General features: G+C 35.3%; 1 protein-coding gene across 10 annotated transcripts in view; it reads left to right on the top strand.

The window, feature by feature from the left end:
- The window catches only part of LOC143222324 (suppressor of lurcher protein 1-like), a 293,085-nt gene that overhangs the window by 199,086 nt on the left and 74,454 nt on the right, over positions 1-19,545 (top strand). The window contains exon 1 of one of the 10 annotated variants that reach the window (XM_076448707.1): positions 12,751-12,767. The exons of the other annotated variants lie outside the window; for them this stretch is intronic. The gene's annotated coding sequence lies outside the window, so the exon portion shown is untranslated. Of the gene's footprint in view, positions 1-12,750; positions 12,768-19,545 lie in introns of those variants that run through there. 10 annotated transcript variants of the gene reach the window in all.

The following is a 19,545-nucleotide window of genomic DNA, read 5'->3' as shown; positions in this document are numbered from 1 at the left end:
GTTAGTTTTGTCCCTATTGGATTTTAGAACATGTTCTTTGTTCTATTCGCAAAGATTTAAAATGACAAATATAAAAATCGCGTGCTTTATGAATCTTAGCCACTGCTAGATTTAGCTTGTCTTTTTTACTCACAGTTACAGAAGTTAGCCGTATAAGCTATTTGTGCAGACGAATCAATAATAGGTAAGCCGCCGCGGTATGTCACAGAATTAGATGTCATTTGCTTCTGCACTGGGTAGATTTTTATATTGCGAAATGAATCATGGGAAATAGTCGAACATGGATTATGATGCATGTTGTCAGGACCAGCTGTTGAAATCTCTCCTTCCTGGAGGTTGTAACGAACCTTCGTCCTTCCCCGATACGTAATTCACGTGAAAAGACCTATTTCAGATAATTTAGTTCTGTTAAAAATATAAGCGAAACACAACTTGATATGTGAGTTTCCAGCTGTTTATCTTGTGTAAAAATTCCTTACAAATGTGTAAACAAATAGATAAGCGATACTTCTTGTAACCTGCCTTTAAACTAATCAGGTAAATATCTGATCTTTAACACTAGGGCTATATTATTAACCTGTTTATTTAGAAACAGTATCAAATTTTCTGTACAGTAACAGCCGTCCGTAAGGGATGCGTCTGTTCTCACTGTTTGGTTAAAGAAACCTCGTCCGTTCCTTTAGTTTTCTTTCTACATCTCTTTAGTTGTACCAGATACAGTTCTCTTTACTCTAACGATCACAAGTTATCAATATAGTTGTACCAAATATTATAATAATTACTCTAACGATCACAAGTTTTTCTATAAATTTCTTTCTTTCTTTGTGTTGTGATTTTTTGTGCCATCAGAGAATATACTTTACATAAGCTACAGAACTAGATATATGTGTGTGGTGGGGGAATATATGAAAGTTGGAAATCGTGCTTGTTGAAGTCCATCTGTTTTAGGAAAACAAGCGGAATTATTGTTGAAAATAACCAGTTTAAGTGACATCCTATTTTTACCTTTTATCAACTCTTTATCTCCAGATATTAAGTTTACTTTATAACCCTTTATCTGTTCAAAAGAAAATAATGTTTTAGGCCAAAAAAATTCAAGTTGGGTAAATCATAAACCTATACAAGTAATTTTTTTTCACTGCTAAATTAGGGACGGCTAGCATTAAAACAAACTAAAGACGTTCCCTGTCCTCATGTCCATGTTTTATATCTTCAGTCTTAATAACCTAACCTCGACGTATGACCAGTAAATTCCAACCATACTAACGACCTTAAAAACTGGCGAATTTTTCTCAAAAATTTTACACGAATAAGATGTTTTTGTGCCGCCTTTAGTGATACAAGCCCTAGGTTCTACTTTACACATTAATTAAGCAGTATGGTATGCATGCACGTCATCAAGGCGAATCGTGGTATGAGTGAGTGGTCTTGCCAATCAGTGGTTTATCTCATGTCTGCTCACGTTGTGATATGACTTGGAGAAGTTTTGTTTGTTTTCTAATGCTTGCAATCACTAATTTTCTTGGCGCATCAGGACTGTTGAATTAATATCAAAATCTTTATGTGGCTTTAACCCTTTTCTTCAGTTGAGTTGTTAACTAATGATACCAACACCACATGCTCCATCAAGTTTTTCTTATATCGTGTTTTGAATACTGGTTTCATTAACAGTATTGGTTAAAATATTTTGCATATATATGCATGTGTGTGTTTTATTACTTTTCATTTATTTGTTATGTCTATATTTTATTAATAATAATATATAGATTTCAGAACTATTTTCACTTGTACGAATCTCATTTCTTTGTTTTAAAGTGTAAAGCTTGTTTGTTTGTTTTGTTTTAATTTCGCATAAAGCTACACGAGGGCTATCTGCGCTAGCCGTCTCTAATTTAGCAGTGTAAAATTAGAGGGCAGGAAGCTAGTCATCACCACCCATCGCCAACTCTTGGGGCTACTCTTTTACCAACGAATAGTGGGATTGATCGTAACATTATAACGCCCCCACGGCTTAAGGGGCGAGCATGTTTGGTGTGTCGGAGATTCGAACCCGCGACCCTTAGATGACAAGTCGAGCGCCTTAACCCATCTGGCCAAAGTGAAAAGCTACGCAGTGGGTTATCTTACTTCTAAGCTTCCTACGGGCCCAAACCTCGAATTATATTATTGAGCTTAACGCCAGAAATATGCTTAGTAATAATGTTATTCGACTGATGAATCAATGAGTTCTAATAATTGTGAATGTATTTTATGATATTGCATACTTACAGAAGGACTAATGTATAAATTAGCTTCATTAATAACCGTGTTAATATTTTATTTCTGATCCATGGAGGGAGCTTGATTTGATCAGATGGTATTGATAACTGATTATTTATAGTAACAGATATATATTTTTTAAATTATTATTTATTTTTTATCACGAGAAACTAACTTACATCAATATCTTTTTTTTTTTTTCATATGTTGTACCGCTAGTGGGTTAGTCTGCGGACTCACACCGATACCTATGGTGGGCAGAGCACAGATAGCTCATTCTGTAGCTGTGTGCTTAATTCCAAATAATCAATCATATGTTGTACTTTGAAGTTATATTTCGCTTTGAACGAGCACTTGAACTGGCGTCATTATGTGATGGCGCGACTCACTTCGTTATAGATAAATAATAATAATATATGTAAATTCAAATATATATTTAAATAAATTTTTGTTTAGTTAAGTATAGAGGTAGGTGAGGGACCTGCTACCCCATCAATTAATTTTTTAAGTGTGTTTCAAAGATGTAGAGAAGCTAATGTCGTAATGGCTCTGAGGTTATTAATGTATGAAACAATAATATACAGATATGTCGTAATGGCTCTGAGGTTATTAATGTATGAAACAATAATATACAGATATGTCGTGATGGCTCTGAGGTTATTAATGTATGAAACAATTCCAATAATATACAGATATTTTGTGGAACTGTGACGACTGGTCACTTTACTCCCTCTCTCTCCTCTTCTTCAGCATTTCTTGTTTTCAAACATAACTAGCACCACATACACTGCTGGCCAAAATCTAAAGGCCAATAAACACAAAGAAAAAATATGCATTTTGCGTTGTTAGACTCAACCACTTATTTGAGTAGAGCTTCGAAAGATGAAAATAAGAAAAGGGGAAAAAATAAAAAAATAAGCATTCAATAGGGAAAATATGAACACTATGAAATTAGCTTAAATACTAGCTGGTCAAAAGTTTAAGACCACACTGAAACGAAGCGTTAATCGGTAAACACGTAACGAAATTTAGTCATTTGTGTTCGAGCATTAGCGTTGTCAAAATCTCCCACTGAAATTTTCTGTGTTACATTGGGTAAAAACATGACAAAGGTTAAAAAGTTGACAGAGTTTGAAAGTGACAGAATTGTCGAGCTGCAAAAGCAAGATCTCTCTCAATGTACCACCGCTGGTGAGATTGGGCGTAGTAAAACTGCTGTTGTAAATTTCTTAAAAGACCCTGAGGTATACGGAACGAGAATTTTAAGTGGTCGGCCCAAGAAAATTTCGCGGGCGTTGAGCAGAAGGATTCGACGGGTTGTCCGGCAAGACATCAGCCGATCGTCGAACCAGATTAAGGCCCTTACGGACGCAGAATGGAGCTCAAGAACAACAAGACGGCATCTACGAGAGAAAGGCTTTAGAAAGTGGACGACAGAAACAGCTCGGTTAAACTTTGTGAGAAGCACCAAACATGGGACGTCGAAGGTTTGTTCTCTGATGAGAAAAAATTTAACCTGGATGGTCCAGATGGCTTTTAACGTTACTGGCACGATAAGGATATCCAACCGGAGACATTTTCTACACGATACAGTGGAGAAAGTTCCATCATGATCTGGGGTTGCTTTCTCCTTCCATAGAACAATAAAGCTTCAGGTTATACAGGGGCGTCAAACAGCAGCTTGCCACATTGGCATGTTGGAGAGATCATCGTTATTGAATGAAGGCTCTCGTTTGTGTGGAAATGGCTGGATTTTTCAGCAGGACAACGCTACAATACACAATGCCCGCAGGACAAAGGACTTTTTCATGGCTAATAACGTCATTCGTAATGACGGTCGTGCAACTCATCACTGAGACCTCTTGTTAGGCATTTCCTACACTGTTTAGGACTTCTTTTTGGTATGGTCTTAAACTTTTGACCAGCTAGTATTTAGGCTAATTTCATAATGTTCACATTTTTCCTATTAAATGCTAAAAAAGTTTTTATTTTTATTTTCCCTTTTCTTATTTTCATCTTTCGAAGCTCTACTCAAATAAGTGGTTTAGTCTAACATCGCAAAATGCATATTTTTTCTTTATGTTCATTGGCTTTAAGATTTTGGCCAGCAGTGTATATGGCAAATTATTTATTTGATATCGTTCTGTTTATTCGTATTGTAAAATGTCGAAAGTTCAACTGACTTGGATTGCAAAGAAAATAATGCTATAATAACATGTTTAAAATAAACTTATTTACATGATGCAATACGTTAAAAGTTGATAGAAAAATTATTTAGATATAATAATAGTTCTAACTGAAATCACCCTTCATATGTTATTTGATACATTCCACTAAATTTCAAGTCGATGGCTTATCTTTTGTTCATGGGCTGTCTGGTCAACTTTCTCGTTTTCCAGAATAAAAGTGAAAATAATTTATCTAAACATTCTATAATACATATATGTGAGCTTGTGAAACTACAATGTTTTAGGAGAACCTTCATTTAAATTACGCAATACATGGAATATATATTTTCAACCCAAACTAAAAAACCTGAAGGTTACTACAGATAGTAATCGCATATGCTACTGTTTTCCCAGATTATCGATTATTTAACTTTATATCTTAAGATTTTATATGGCTGCTATTAAGCATAAAACCACAGAAACTATCTGTGTTGTACCCACCACAGGTATCGGAATCCGATTTTTATGTTAGAAAACCCTCAGGCTTACCACCGCTGTAATTTCTGTCTAAAAATGACTTAGTTCTTTTTTATCATTATTACGCTAACGTGGGCGTGACTCAGTGCTTAGCTTGCTGGAACTGTGGATCCGTGGGTCCATGGTTCGTATTTCGTTAACGCAGAAATAAGAACAAAATTGCTCTGCACTTTGGGACCGTATTAAGAATGCTGGTCAACTCGTTTAACATGACTGAAGGAGTTCAGTAGTTGGCATGTGGTCTGTTGACCAACAGTCTCTCCTCTAGTCTAGTGTTTCTCAACCTTTTCGGTCCAACGACACACCACATATAGCTTAAAACATTAAGGTATACCATAAGATACAGCAGTGCAAAAATGTATTTAAAACTTTAGATTATACATGTATTATTAATTATTAGTAGTAGGATACTTCGGTCTGTTTCGCTACACACAGACACTCCATTTGAAGCTCGATTATGCTTATTTCTACATGAAGAGATTTCAGATATTTTATTTTATTTTTTAAAGCAACACTAACGAGTCTAACCACTAAAATAAAGTTAGATAAAATTACTAATAAAATGTGGAAATACGTGGCACAACTTGGTTAGCGGCAGCACACCGGCCGAGTTTGTTTGTTTGGATGTTCACAGAAAATTACACGAAGGCCATCTGCGTTAGCCATCTATACTTTAGCAGTGAAAGACTAGAGGGAAGGTAGCTAGCCATCACCACACACCGCCAACTCTTGGGCTACTCTTTTAACAACGAATAGTAGAACTGACTGTCACATTATAATGCTTCAACCGCCTGAACGTGCTACCCCCCCCCCAAAGAGGTTGAGAAACTGTTCTAGTCTGTCAGTTCGAAGTTTGAGATGACAAGTCTAGTTGCCCCTCGTGAACTTTGAACGAAACAAACAAATTAACTCAATAATTACGTCACTTCCAGTCCTTTGATAAAACTGTATTGTTAGCATTTCTCTAGTTTGGTTTTAAATGTGAGTTTTATAATCTCGCAATATAGATCTATCTATAAACAAGTGACTTTAAGAAAGCTGTACTAATTCAACGTTACAACTGTTTAAAGCACCTTATGATCCCATGAAAGTGTATATCAAACTGTTGGTTTTTAAGTCGAGCGTTCATTGGTTTAATAGAAGTAGTTGTTTTTTAATTTACGTTTTTTATATATGTGTGTGTTTCATTATAGCAAAGCCACATGAGGCTATCTGCTGAGTCCACCAAGGGGAATCGAACCCATAATTTTAGCGTTGTAAATCCGTAGACTTAACGCTGTACTAGCGGGTGATTTTTTTTTATATAAGCCGTTATTTAACGTTTGTACTTGAATGTTTACTTGCCGTAAGAGAGTGAAAGTTTGGGTGTCGACAAAAGAGTTTGTGTTCCACTGATGTAAACAAACAACTGTTAAATATGACGAATGCTTTGGTTTCAAAATAATGTTCTCCGTGAACGTTAATTTGATGCTTAAGAATCACTCTGGATGTTTGCATTTGATTAATTAATTAATAAGCGTGCAGACTTACCGTTGAACCACTGGAGGAATGAATGTCTAACTTGTTGTTATATAAGTTATATACAATTATAAAAATCTGATAACATTTAAAGACAATGTACAGCAACTTATTACTGAGTGGGGGTTTCCCTTTACTTTTTATTGACATTCTTGTTGTTGAACAACTTTTGAGAGGGAATTCAATACGATAGATTGTATTAAAATCTAACGTGGAAGAACAAAAGTAAGAGCTGGGTATATAAAGTATGAAAATAAACAAAAATACACTTTATTTTTCTTCAGAGTCATGAGTTAGAAAAATAAAAGTTCCATGACTAAAGTCACTCGTGACAACTTAAACTATTGAGGGTTGTTTTTTACATCGAAAATTTTGACTTATTGCATATTATTATCCATACATATAATATACATGATGATACGTGGAATATGACATTCTCACTGCATTGTACACAATAAATATTAATTACTTTACATTGTACATAGAATAGTGATCATGTGAGAACAGATCTTATTAAAAGTAAAAACAACAACACCGAAACAGGCGTTTTTTTTTTGGCACAGTGTAAGGTACAGTCATTATTAGCAGTTACACCAGACCAATTTCGATAACACTTACTTAACAAGGAGAATAACTAAGTTCGGGTAATATAACACTGGTTACATAACAAGGAGAATAACTAAGTTCGGGTAATATAACACTGGTTACATAACAAGGAGAATAACTAAGTTTGGGTAATATAACAGTGGTTACATAACAAGGAGAATAACAAAGTTCGGGTAATATAACAATGGTTACATGACAAGGAGAATAACTAAGTTCAGGTAATATTACAATGGTTACATGACAAGGAGAATAACTAAACCCAGGTAATATAACAATGGTTACATAACAAGGAGAATAACTAAACCCAGGTAATATAACAATGGTTACATGACACGGAGAATAACTAAGTTCAGGTAATATTACAATGGTTACATGACAAGGAGAATAACTAAACCCAGGTAATATAACAATGGTTACATAACAAGGAGAATAACTAAACCCAGGTAATATAACAATGGTTACATGACACGGAGAATAACAAAGTTCGGGTAATATAACAATGGTTACATAACAAGTAGAATGACTGAACCCGGATAATATAACGATAGTTATATAACAAGTAGAATGACTCAACCCGGGCAATATAACATAACAAAGATGACCAAACGTGGGTCATATAACAATGGTTACATAACAAAGGGAATGAAAAAACTTGGGTAATATAACAATGGTTACATAACAAAGGGAATGAAAAAACTTGGGTAATATAACAATGGTTACATAACAAAGGGAATGAAAAAACTTGGGTAATATAACAATGGTATTATAACAAGGAAAATGACCAAACCCGGGTAATATGACAATAGTTATGTAACAAGGAGAATAACTAAGTTCGGGTAATATAACACTGGTTACATAACAAGGAGAATAACTAAACCCAAGTAATATATCAATGGTGACATAACAACAAGAATAACTAAGTTCGGGTAATATAACAATGGTTACATAACAAGGAGAATAACTAAGTTCGGGTAATATAACAATGGTTACATAACAAGGAGAATAACAATACTCAGGTAATATAACAATGGTTACATAACAAGGAGAAAACTAAGTTCGGGTAATATAACAATGGTTACATACCAAGGAGAATAACTAAGTTCGGGTATTATAACAATGGTTACATGACACGGAGGATAACAAAGTTCGGGTAATATAACAATGGTTACATAACAAGTAGAATGACTGAACCCGGATAATATAACGATAGTTATATAACAAGTAGAATGATTCAACCCGGGCAATATAACATAACAAAGATGACCAAACGTGGGTCATATAACAATGGTTACATAACAAAGGGAATGAAAAAACTTGGGTAATATAACAATGGTATTATAACAAGGAAAATGACCAAACCCGGGTAATATGACAATAGTTATGTAACAAGGAGAATAACTAAGTTCGGGTAATATAACACTGGTTACATAACAAGGAGAATAACTAAACCAAGGTGATATATCAATGGTGACATAACAAGAAGAATAACTAAGTTCGGGTAATATAACAATGGTTATATAACAAGGAGAATAACTAAGTTCGGGTAATATAACAATGGTTACATAACAAGGAGAATAACTAAGTTCGGGTAATATAACAATGGTTATATAACAAGGAGAATAACTAAGTTCGGGTAATATAACAATGGTTACATGACACGGAGAATAACTAAGTTCAGGTAATATTACAATGGTTACATGACAAGGAGAATAACTAAACCCAGGTAATATAACAATGGTTACATAACAAGGAGAATAACTAAACCCAGGTAATATAACAATGGTTACATGACACGGAGAATAACAAAGTTCGGGTAATATAACAATGGTTACATAACAAGTAGAATGACTGAACCCGGATAATATAACGATAGTTATATAACAAGTAGAATGACTCAACCCGGGCAATATAACATAACAAAGATGACCAAACGTGGGTCATATAACAATGGTTACATAACAAAGGGAATGAAAAAACTTGGGTAATATAACAATGGTTACATAACAAAGGGAATGAAAAAACTTGGGTAATATAACAATGGTATTATAACAAGGAAAATGACCAAACCCGGGTAATATGACAATAGTTATGTAACAAGGAGAATAACTAAGTTCGGGTAATATAACACTGGTTACATAACAAGGAGAATAACTAAACCCAGGTAATATATCAATGGTGACATAACAACAAGAATAACTAAGTTCGGGTAATATAACAATGGTTACATAACAAGGAGAATAACTAAGTTCGGGTAATATAACAATGGTTACATAACAAGGAGAATAACAATACTCAGGTAATATAACAATGGTTACATAACAAGGAGAAAACTAAGTTCGGGTAATATAACAATGGTTACATACCAAGGAGAATAACTAAGTTCGGGTATTATAACAATGGTTACATGACACGGAGGATAACAAAGTTCGGGTAATATAACAATGGTTACATAACAAGTAGAATGACTGAACCCGGATAATATAACGATAGTTATATAACAAGTAGAATGATTCAACCCGGGCAATATAACATAACAAAGATGACCAAACGTGGGTCATATAACAATGGTTACATAATAAAGGGAATGAAAAAACTTGGGTAATATAACAATGGTATTATAACAAGGAAAATGACCAAACCCGGGTAATATGACAATAGTTATGTAACAAGGAGAATAACTAAGTTCGGGTAATATAACACTGGTTACATAACAAGGAGAATAACTAAACCAAGGTGATATATCAATGGTGACATAACAAGAAGAATAACTAAGTTCGGGTAATATAACAATTGTTATATAACAAGGAGAATAACTAAGTTCGGGTAATATAACAATGGTTACATAACAAGGAGAATAACTAAGTTTGAGTAATATAACAGTGATTACATAACAAGGAGAATAACTAAGTTCGAGTAATATAACAATGGTTACATGACAAGGAGAATAACTAAGTTCGGGTAATATAACAATGGTTACATAACAAGTAGAATGACTGAACCCGGATAATATAACAATAGTTCTATAACAAGTGGAATGACTCAACCCGGGCAATATAACATAACAAAGATGACCAAATGTGGGTCATATAACAATGGTTACATAACAAAGGGAATGAAAAACTTGGGTAATATAACAATGTATTATAACAAGGAAAATGACCAAACCCGGGTAATATGACAATAGTTATGTAACAAGGAGAATAACTAAACCCAGGTAATATAACAATGGGTACATAACAAGGAGAATAACTAAGCTCGGGTAATATAACAATCGTTACATGACAAGGAGAATAACTAAACCCAGGTAATATAACAATGGTTACATAACAAGGAGAATAACAATACCCAGGTAATATAACAAAGGTTACATAACAAGGAAGATGATCTGTCCTGGGTGATATAACATAGGTTACACAACAAGGAGGATGACCTGTCCTGGGTGACATGACGAAGGTTAATGCCACTTAACATTAAAATTGTGCTGAATATCTGTTTTAAATAAATTGGCATAAATTGCTTTGGATGTTGATTTTAAAACAATCTAGTTATATTGGTAATAAGGCTACAAGAAATGTGTTTTAAAATACATTGATAAATGATGTATTTTTACTTTTGTCACACAGCGAAATGTTTCATGAAGGAGGTTTGTAGAACAGTTTGACATCACATGAGGAAATGAATTCTTAATTTTGTTTCACAACTTTGTTATGAAATTTTAAAAGAAATTATTGAACCAGCATTCACATAACAATTAAAACTAGTGAATAAAAGTTAAGAGCCTGTTCTTTGAAGACGTTTGGAGACAGATCTTTGGTTATGATGTTTTGATATATTTCCACGAACTTGTTACCTTCTGATTGGTAAACTCAACAACGTTTCAGAATGTTTCTTTTATCTTCATCAGCTTTGATGTATGTGTGTGTGTTGAAGTAGATGTCAAATAACCCTTTAAAGCCACTCAGACGGAGAGCAGCCTCTTTAAAATTAATATAGTATGGGTACCGCTGACTAAACAAGTAGTTCAAAGCGACTTTGCTGGAGCTAAAGAACAGGATGATAAGTGTGTAATATTTCTAGTGACAGTGGAAATAGAAAAGTAAAAATAATTAAAGTTCACATGAGCGGTAAGATCTAAAGAAACTGTTTACAGATGTTATACCGAGAGTTGATTTTATCCATAGGAGTAAAGGAGATGCAGGAGAAATATCAGGCCTGTTTATTTATTTTTTATTCTCCTTTCTTCGTACGAGATTGGTATTCGAATAGAAGAGATTGAGTGGCGTATAGCGTGGCAATCTCGTGACTTTGTTTTAAACTTTTACTTTTGAGAACTTGGAAACTAGGGAAGGGACATCAGTCATAGATAAGGTTGCCGTGCAACCATATCAAAAATTAGGGCGTATAAAGGCCTTGCCCAGAGACTAAATAGTAGCGCTATTACATCCATCTTGTCGTTGAACGATGCTTGGTAAAAAGTTTATCATTTGGAATATATGTGGACACAAAGTTGTTACTTGTTATTTATGTATTTCATCGAATAAGAGGTTCAGGAATTTTATGGTTAAGGAAAAAGTTAAAGAATAATGTAGTAATATGAGGAATGTTTTACCGGTTGCACACAGTAGGCTGGTTGAAATACTCCATTATGTAATATCGTTAGCAAGTGAATAATATGTGTTTGGAAGAGAGAAGTTTTTGCCATCAACGTAAATTATATAAAGTTGAGGAATGCTGGAAGAAAAATAAAAGAAGTGACTATAGATGTGAAATGGGTGCTCTGTTTCTTTGTGTTATTCTGTTTGGTTGTTGAACGCGGTCTTCTTAGAGAAATTGATTGATATGCATGGTCTTTTATTAGAGATTTTAGGTAGATGAAGTAAGTATATTAATGTTTAGTCCTTGTTATTTATTGATTGATGGAGTTTGGGTTCTTATATATATAATGATTATTTTATTTTCAGGGAATAAAACTTCGTTGTTTGGTCTCTCTTTTACCAGTCTGTTAAGAGATGCCCCCGCTAGTACAGCGGTAAGACTACGGATTTACAACGCTAAAATGAGGGGTTCTATTCCTCTCGGTGAGCTCAGCAGATAGCCCGATGTGGCTTTGCCATAAGAAAACAAAAACTGTTAAGAGACTGGTGGTGACATTAAATACTTCTGTGGCATAGCTGTCAGTCTTTGTGAAGCAGACTGCATCTTTTATTTTTTGTCTTTCTTTCAGAGGACTGCTTATTTTGCTGAGATGTGTGTCCATTGGTACAGAGAATTTCGTAAACTTTTTTTTATTTAAAAGTTTTTTAATGTGTGGCTTGTTTTGTCCTGAGTTTGATTCAAGAAGTTTTTCCTACAGCTGACCTGTGGGATGAACAGGGTGAATGTGATAGTGAAGTCGTATTTTATTTTTAAGAGTTTATAACACACCAGTTTTTCTTTTGGTACTTTGGATAGATAGCCATTCCTGCTTCCTTTAACTGCAGAGTTTCCTGTGTTAGGGTGTTACCACTACAATTTTTCTTAGCTCTTCAGTGTAGTCATCTGATAATGGTTATTTTTACCTTATATGGATGGTTTGATCTGTACAGAAAACATTTCGGTGTTGATTGGTCTTCTGTAGAGATGTTCGTGATGTTCTCATACTAGAACATAAAGAAAAGGATTCGTCCACACAGTTATAAGGTGAGAAACTGAGTGGAGAACAACTTATTTTGAAATCTTACACGCATATTTATTGTATTCATGTGTGGTAAACATATATTTATTGTATTCATGTGCCGTAAACATATATTTATTGTATTCGTGTGTCGTAAGCTTATATTTATTGTATTTGTGTGTGGTAAACATATATTTATTGTATTCATGTGTCGTAAACATATACTTATTGTATTCATGTGTCGTAAACATATATTTATTGTATTTGTGTGTGGTAAACATATATTTATTATATTCATGTGTCGTAAACATATACTTATTGTATTCATGTGTCGTAAACATATATTTATTGTATTCGTGTATCTTGCATCTGCTTTTACCTGAATTTTTAAAACAAAAACAAAGATGACTGAATTCAATCGATATTAACACACAATAATCCTGGTATTTATCTACAAGTAAATATGAAAAAATACAACAAATTTATTAATATGAATCATATATAGCGACCTCTTGCGAGTAAATAATTTATTTCAAACAATTTTTCTTCACTAAAGCAGTGTTGTTGCATGTTCTTTGGCCTACATTCGTTTACTGGTTGGAAGTAGAAAAAAACTTATTTAATTGTTAGACTTCGCGCAAAGCTACGTAAGGGCTGTACCCGTCCCTAATTTTAAATTCGCGTCCCGTAAAAATAAAATAGCACTCCTCATTTTGGAGCCATGGGAATTTTATAATAAGAAAGATTGTGATATACAACTATTTAGCCTAACAAGAGTAGCTCTAAAGTTCGTGGTGGATGGAGGTGATTAGCTGCCTACCGTTTAGTTTAATATTTCAGAATTAGCGACGACTAGCGTTAAAAGTCCTCGTGTATATTTGCGTAAAAACAAAATGTATTTTACTTACTGACCATAAAACAAAGTCTCCGTTTAGCAATCCTCTGTAACTGGTTATATTGATGGTATATATTTTATTAACTTGTGTTATTTATTATTTCTGTTTTAAATTACTTCCTTAAATAAGTTCATCATGTTTTACATCAATTTTTATTAGCGTACTATTTTCAGAAAACGTACAAACATCCAGCAATTACGTTTACCTTACCGTATCATGTATACGTTCTTTTAAACTCTCCTGAATAATTATTTGACTAGAAATTGAAGAAACAAAATTATACGTTGCTATTAATGTTTTGGCTGTAAAAGTACAGGGAGTTCGGAAATTCACTGTGTAGTTTTGTAATCATATGTCTATTTCAAGCCAGCAACTGATAGCGGTGTTTAGAAACAAAATACGAAGGATCCAGGCCTGTATTGAGCCAACAGGGGTCACTTGTCATTCATATTTACCTCCTGTATTCCATATTGAAACATGTCTGTTAATAAATATATAAGGGCACAGTGACTTTCCGAACACTCTGTATATTTATATTTTAATTTTCATACATAATGCATGTGATAACATGTCTTTAATCTTTTGTCTCGTTTGTTTTTAAGTTTCGCGCAAAGCTACTCAAGGGCTATCTGCGCTAGCCGTCCCTAATTTAGCAGTGTAAGACTAGAAGAAAGGTAACCAACTCTTGGGCTACTCTTTTACCAACGAATGGTGGGATTGACCGTTACTTTATAACGCCCTCACGGCTGAAAGTGCGAACATATTTGGCGTGACGAGGATTCGAACCCGCGACCGTTGGATTTCTAATCGAGTGCCTTAACCATCTGGCCATGCCGTCCTCCCCCCCTCCCTGTACATCCTGAAATGAATATTCAAAACAAATAAACGATACAGAGATACTTAAGTGGGCTTATAAGGTTAAAAAGTCGCGGTGGGAAGAGTGCAAATAACCCATTGTGTAACTTTGTCCTCTACAACAGATACTTAAATTGTTTAGTTCACTTAGTCTTCCACATCGTATTTTCCAAATCATTTACTTGAAAATTATGGAAAATAAGACTAAAATAAAAAGTAATAAGCCTAAAGATCTTTAACGTTGTAATTACTGAAAACAGTTCATTCATTTTCTGTCGTGTCAAAACCGAGATTTTCCTGTAAAATCCATTAAAAAAGTTGTAAATTGAAAAATCATTTTCACGTATTGGCGAAAAGAAGCATTTTGTTAAATAATGGTAAGCACTGATAGCTACTGGTAGGCCTGCTTTTTCAAACAAGTCAGTATTAGCTTCACGTGTATATTTATTGATCTATGTTCTTCAAAACAGAGCGAGGAGAAAAACCAAAACTTAGAAGGCTTCAGAACAACAAATCACTAATGCCCCTTGGGGTTTGAATGGAAAACGGTCACCAGTAATGAGCTTTTATCGGTAACAAGCGCTCTTTTATTTTTTCATCATATCATGCTTGTTCAAGCGGAAGTAAAACAAATTCGCTTTAGTACTTTTAATTTGTGCACCAGCAGTCGTTTGATGAAGTCAACAAATAATAATCTCTCTAAGTCTGTCTGTCTCTTAGTTGGTCTTTTTTCTTCTCCTGTCTCTCCTGTATTTCGTCTTTTAGCTACGCTTTCTCTTTCTTTCCCATAATGTCTTCTCTTCTAATGTCGTTATCTCGTAATCTAACTCTTCTCCTGAATCTCTTACTCTGCCTGTTTTCTTCTCAGCCTTTCTCCCTCTTTATTTTATGATCCGTCTTCTCTGTATCTCATTATATTTCAGCCTGCCTATCCCTCCTGTTGTGTGTCTGTTTACAGTCATTCTCCATTTCTTTCTACCTATTCCTAATGGTGTATGCCTATTTCCAGTCATTCTCCATTTCTTTCTACCTATCCATAATGGTGTATGCCTATTTCCAGTTATTCTCCATTCCTTTCTACTTATCCTTCCTGGTGTGTGTCTATTTCCGGCCATTCTTTATCCGTTTTGGCTTGTGTCTCCTGTAATGTGTCTTTTTCCAGTCATTCGATGTTTCTTTCTCCTTATCTCTACTAGTGTGTGTCCATTTCCAGTCTTCCTCATTTCTTTCTGTTTAATTCCCGGTCAGTTTCTCTCTTTTTGTTTTTTCTGTTTATTTTCATTCACTTTTACTCCATTTCTGATTATCTCTCGTACATTATTTTCCCTCTTTGTCTTCTCGTCTGTCCATCTTCTAGTTTTTCTCTTCCTGTCCAGTCATTCTCAATATGTCCCTATCTCTGACTCCTCGTCTCTCTCTCTTTCTCTCCTTATCTCTAACCTGTTTCTACCTATATATTCTTATCTCTAGCCTTGTTCTTACACCTCTTTCCCTGAGTCTTTATTTCTCAGTGTCTCTTATCTTGTTCACCATTTCTCTTTTCTATCTAATTATAAGTTTTCTTTCTCTCTTTGCTTCTGTATCTTTCTGTCTGTCTTACTTATCTATCCTTCTGTCTGCCTTACTTTTCAGTTTGTCTGTTTCTGAACATCTCTCCCTACTTACCTATCTCGTAAGACTTTGTCTCTCCTTCTGTAGTCTCATGCCTTGTCTGTCTCTCAGTCATGATTATCGTGTCTCTCTGTATCGGTAATAGTCACCTAGGTCATCTTGCTCATAAGAAGTAAATTAAGTATTCTACATTTTAGTTATTTTATTAGCAAGTTAGAAATATCCGATCAACGATTTGATTATCGACTGTTTAAACAAACCAAATGATGAGTCATTAACCACATGCTTAGGCAAACGAGTTAACAGTCGATTGGTTTGTTTGGTTTGTTTTGAATTTCGCGCAAAGATATTCGATGGCTATCTGTGCTAGTCGTCCCTAATTTAGCAGCGTAAGACTAGAGGGAAATCAGCTAATCATCATCGCCCACCGCCAACTTTTGGGCTACTCTTTTACCAACGAATAGTGGGATTGACCGTAACATTATAACGCCCTCACGGCTGAAAGGGCGAGCATGTTTGGTGTGACGGGGATTCGAACCCCCGACCCTCAGATTACGAGTCGAGCGTTAACTACCTGGCCATGCCGGGCCGTGAACAGTCGAATAGACAGTACAACACACAAATGGAAAAGATAAACCTGTAATGTGACAGGAGAAGAGATGTGTAGATATAAATAGAAGATATACGCAGTCAGATATTCTAATCCTGAATACGTGACTTATTGAGGCTAAAATCGTTAAAATTTGGCGAGATACCTTCACATAATCAGATCTGGTAGTACTACGTTTTCACATTTAATTTTTGTAGCCTAGATTTTGATCCAAAGATTTCAAATCTAATACCAAAGTGACAGAGTTTGAGGGCCTGGCATGGCCTAGCGCGTTAAGGCGTGCGCTTCGTAATCTGAGGGTCGCGCGTTCGCTCTCGAGTCGCGCCAAACATGCTCGCCCTCCCAGCCGTGGAGGCGTTATAATGTTACGGTCAGTCCCACTATTCGTTGGTAAAAGAGTAGCCGAAGCGTTGGCGGTGGGTGGTGATGACTAGCTGCCTTCCCTCTAGTCTTACACTGCTAAATTAGGGACGGCTAGCACAGATAGCCCTCGAGTAGCTTTGTGCAAAATTCAAAACAAACAAACAAACATAGTTTGATAGAACCTTCAAACTGGTTTTCAAAGTTAATCTGTTTTGACAGAGAGAGACAATTTCAATGAGCATAGATATTTTAGTTCAAACAATACCCGTATCTTTGAATAAGAGAAGCAACAGTCAAAACACACGAGATCACAAGATAACCTTTAATTTATTTGTAATGAAGCAGCACCAGATGATGTCCAAATTAAGCTTCATTAACATCTAAATCACTAACTTCAAGTCCCAAGATAACAGCAGCTTTGGCTGTCGTAGATTGAAGAACTTTTTCTTTTGACTTCTGGTTCTCTTCTATTCTTTTGGAAATCCTCTTTATCCTCTTTTCCTTGATAACTTACTTTCGGTGGATATCTCACGATGGTTACATCAACACTAATTGTACTAATAGTGTTTGAAACACATTTTCACTTGGCGGTTGCTAGTAATAGGTGGTATAGGATCGTTTTCTGATATTTCCATAGAGTTCCTCATTTGATTTTCTACGCTTTAAAATAGGAAATGTGACGTTTAAAAAATCAAGGCTTCTGTCCAAAAAATATTTTATAAGGGAAGAGTTTGTTTGTTTTTCGAATTTCGTGCAAAGCTACACAAGGGCTACTAGCGCTAGCCGTCCCTAATTTTGCAGTGTAAGACTAGAGGGAAGGTAGCTAGTCATCACCACCCACCGTCAACTTTTGGGCTACTCTTTTACCAACGAATAGTGGGATTGACCGTCACATTCTAACGCCCCCACGGCTGAAATGGCAAGCATGTTTGGTGTGACGGAGATTCGAACCCGCGCCCCTCAGATTACGAGTCAAGCGCCCTAAGATAATAAGCCGGCTAATAAGGGGAAAAAAATAATGTTGAATACCTCTGTCGTGAAAAAGGTCAGTGACATTATATGTTCACGTAATGGAGGCCTAATTCACTGTAGTCTATCTGCTGGTTCCGGTGTCATGAGCTCCAAATTTATCACTAAACAGGGTGCGAATTTAAGGGTTAACTAAATTTTACAGTTTGTATCTCGCGCATACACTTCATAATCAATTTTTACAAAAACTAAAGAACATAAAAAATCATTATAAATGTTGCAATCTTGATATATGTTGCAATCATGCAATGTTCTGAATGCCAGTGAAAAATTTTTTGTCGTTGTTTCTTGGTGGAAAATTACACACTGGGCTATTTTCACTCTATCTACTGCGGATAATCGAACCCTGGGGTTTTATATTGTAAGTTTCTAGATTTACAAATGATCCACCTGGGAAAGAAAGCCAATGAACTTAAATAAATGTTGTTTATTTCAACACAAAGTTGCCCAACTGTGGAATAGATGCCCGCCATAGGGATCGAACCCCAAATTTTATCTTTATACATCCTGAAGGTTATCGCTAAGTGACATAAACTGCATAAATAGACATGTAAAGAATACTAACAAATCAATAATCCAAGCGCTTCGGAAAGAGTGAACTGAGATAGAAATAATGCTATAGTTAATCAGTGATTTTACTGGTGGTATTTGTTTTTTACGACCAAAACAGATATCCGTTATCTGGTTCATCATTAAACTGTTTAAACCCTAGTTTCGTCGTTAACACAAATCCGAATACCATAACTTTATGATCAAAACAAAAAGTTATTTGATTTTCACACCAATAACAAAGTCATGACTCGGCATGGCCAGATGGTTAAGGCACTTACCTCATAATCCGAGGGTCGCGGGTTTGAATCCCCTTTGCACCAAACATGCTCGACCTTTCAGCTATGGAGGCGTTATTATGTCACGGTCAGTCCCAGTATTCGTTGATAAAAGTGTTTGTGTGTTTTCTTATAGCAAAGCCACATTGGGCTATCTGCTGAGCCCACCGAATCCATGATTTTAGCGTTGCAATTCAGTAGACTTACCGCTGCACTAGCGGGGGGGCATGGTAAAAGAGTAGCCCAAGAGTTGGTGGTGATGACTAGATGCCTTCCCTCTAGTCTTACACTGCTAAATTAGGGATGGCTAGCGCAGATAACCCTGGTGTAGCTTTGCGCGAAATTCAGAACAAACCCAACAAAGTCATTCGGCGTATAAACGAATTTTGTAAATCATTCCCCATTGATTATGATACGTGGTTTTTGTCAGCGTCTGTTTCAAGTACTGGATGTGAAAGGAATATTTTCCCAACTCGTTTTTTTTCTTTTCACGAGGCACAATAATTCGTCTTCAAATTTAGCTGCTCTGCTCACAATTTCCACGTGGCGGTAAATCATGTATAAATGACACGTGCTGGGAGAAGACACAAACCAGTCAGTTTTCTGATACTGC

This window comes from Tachypleus tridentatus, chromosome 8 (assembly GCF_004210375.1).
Source record: "Tachypleus tridentatus isolate NWPU-2018 chromosome 8, ASM421037v1, whole genome shotgun sequence".
In the NCBI taxonomy this organism is placed as follows: domain Eukaryota; kingdom Metazoa; phylum Arthropoda; class Merostomata; order Xiphosura; family Limulidae; genus Tachypleus; species Tachypleus tridentatus.
Note: the sequence above shows the minus strand (reverse complement) of the source record. Positions and strands in the feature narration are given on the sequence as shown.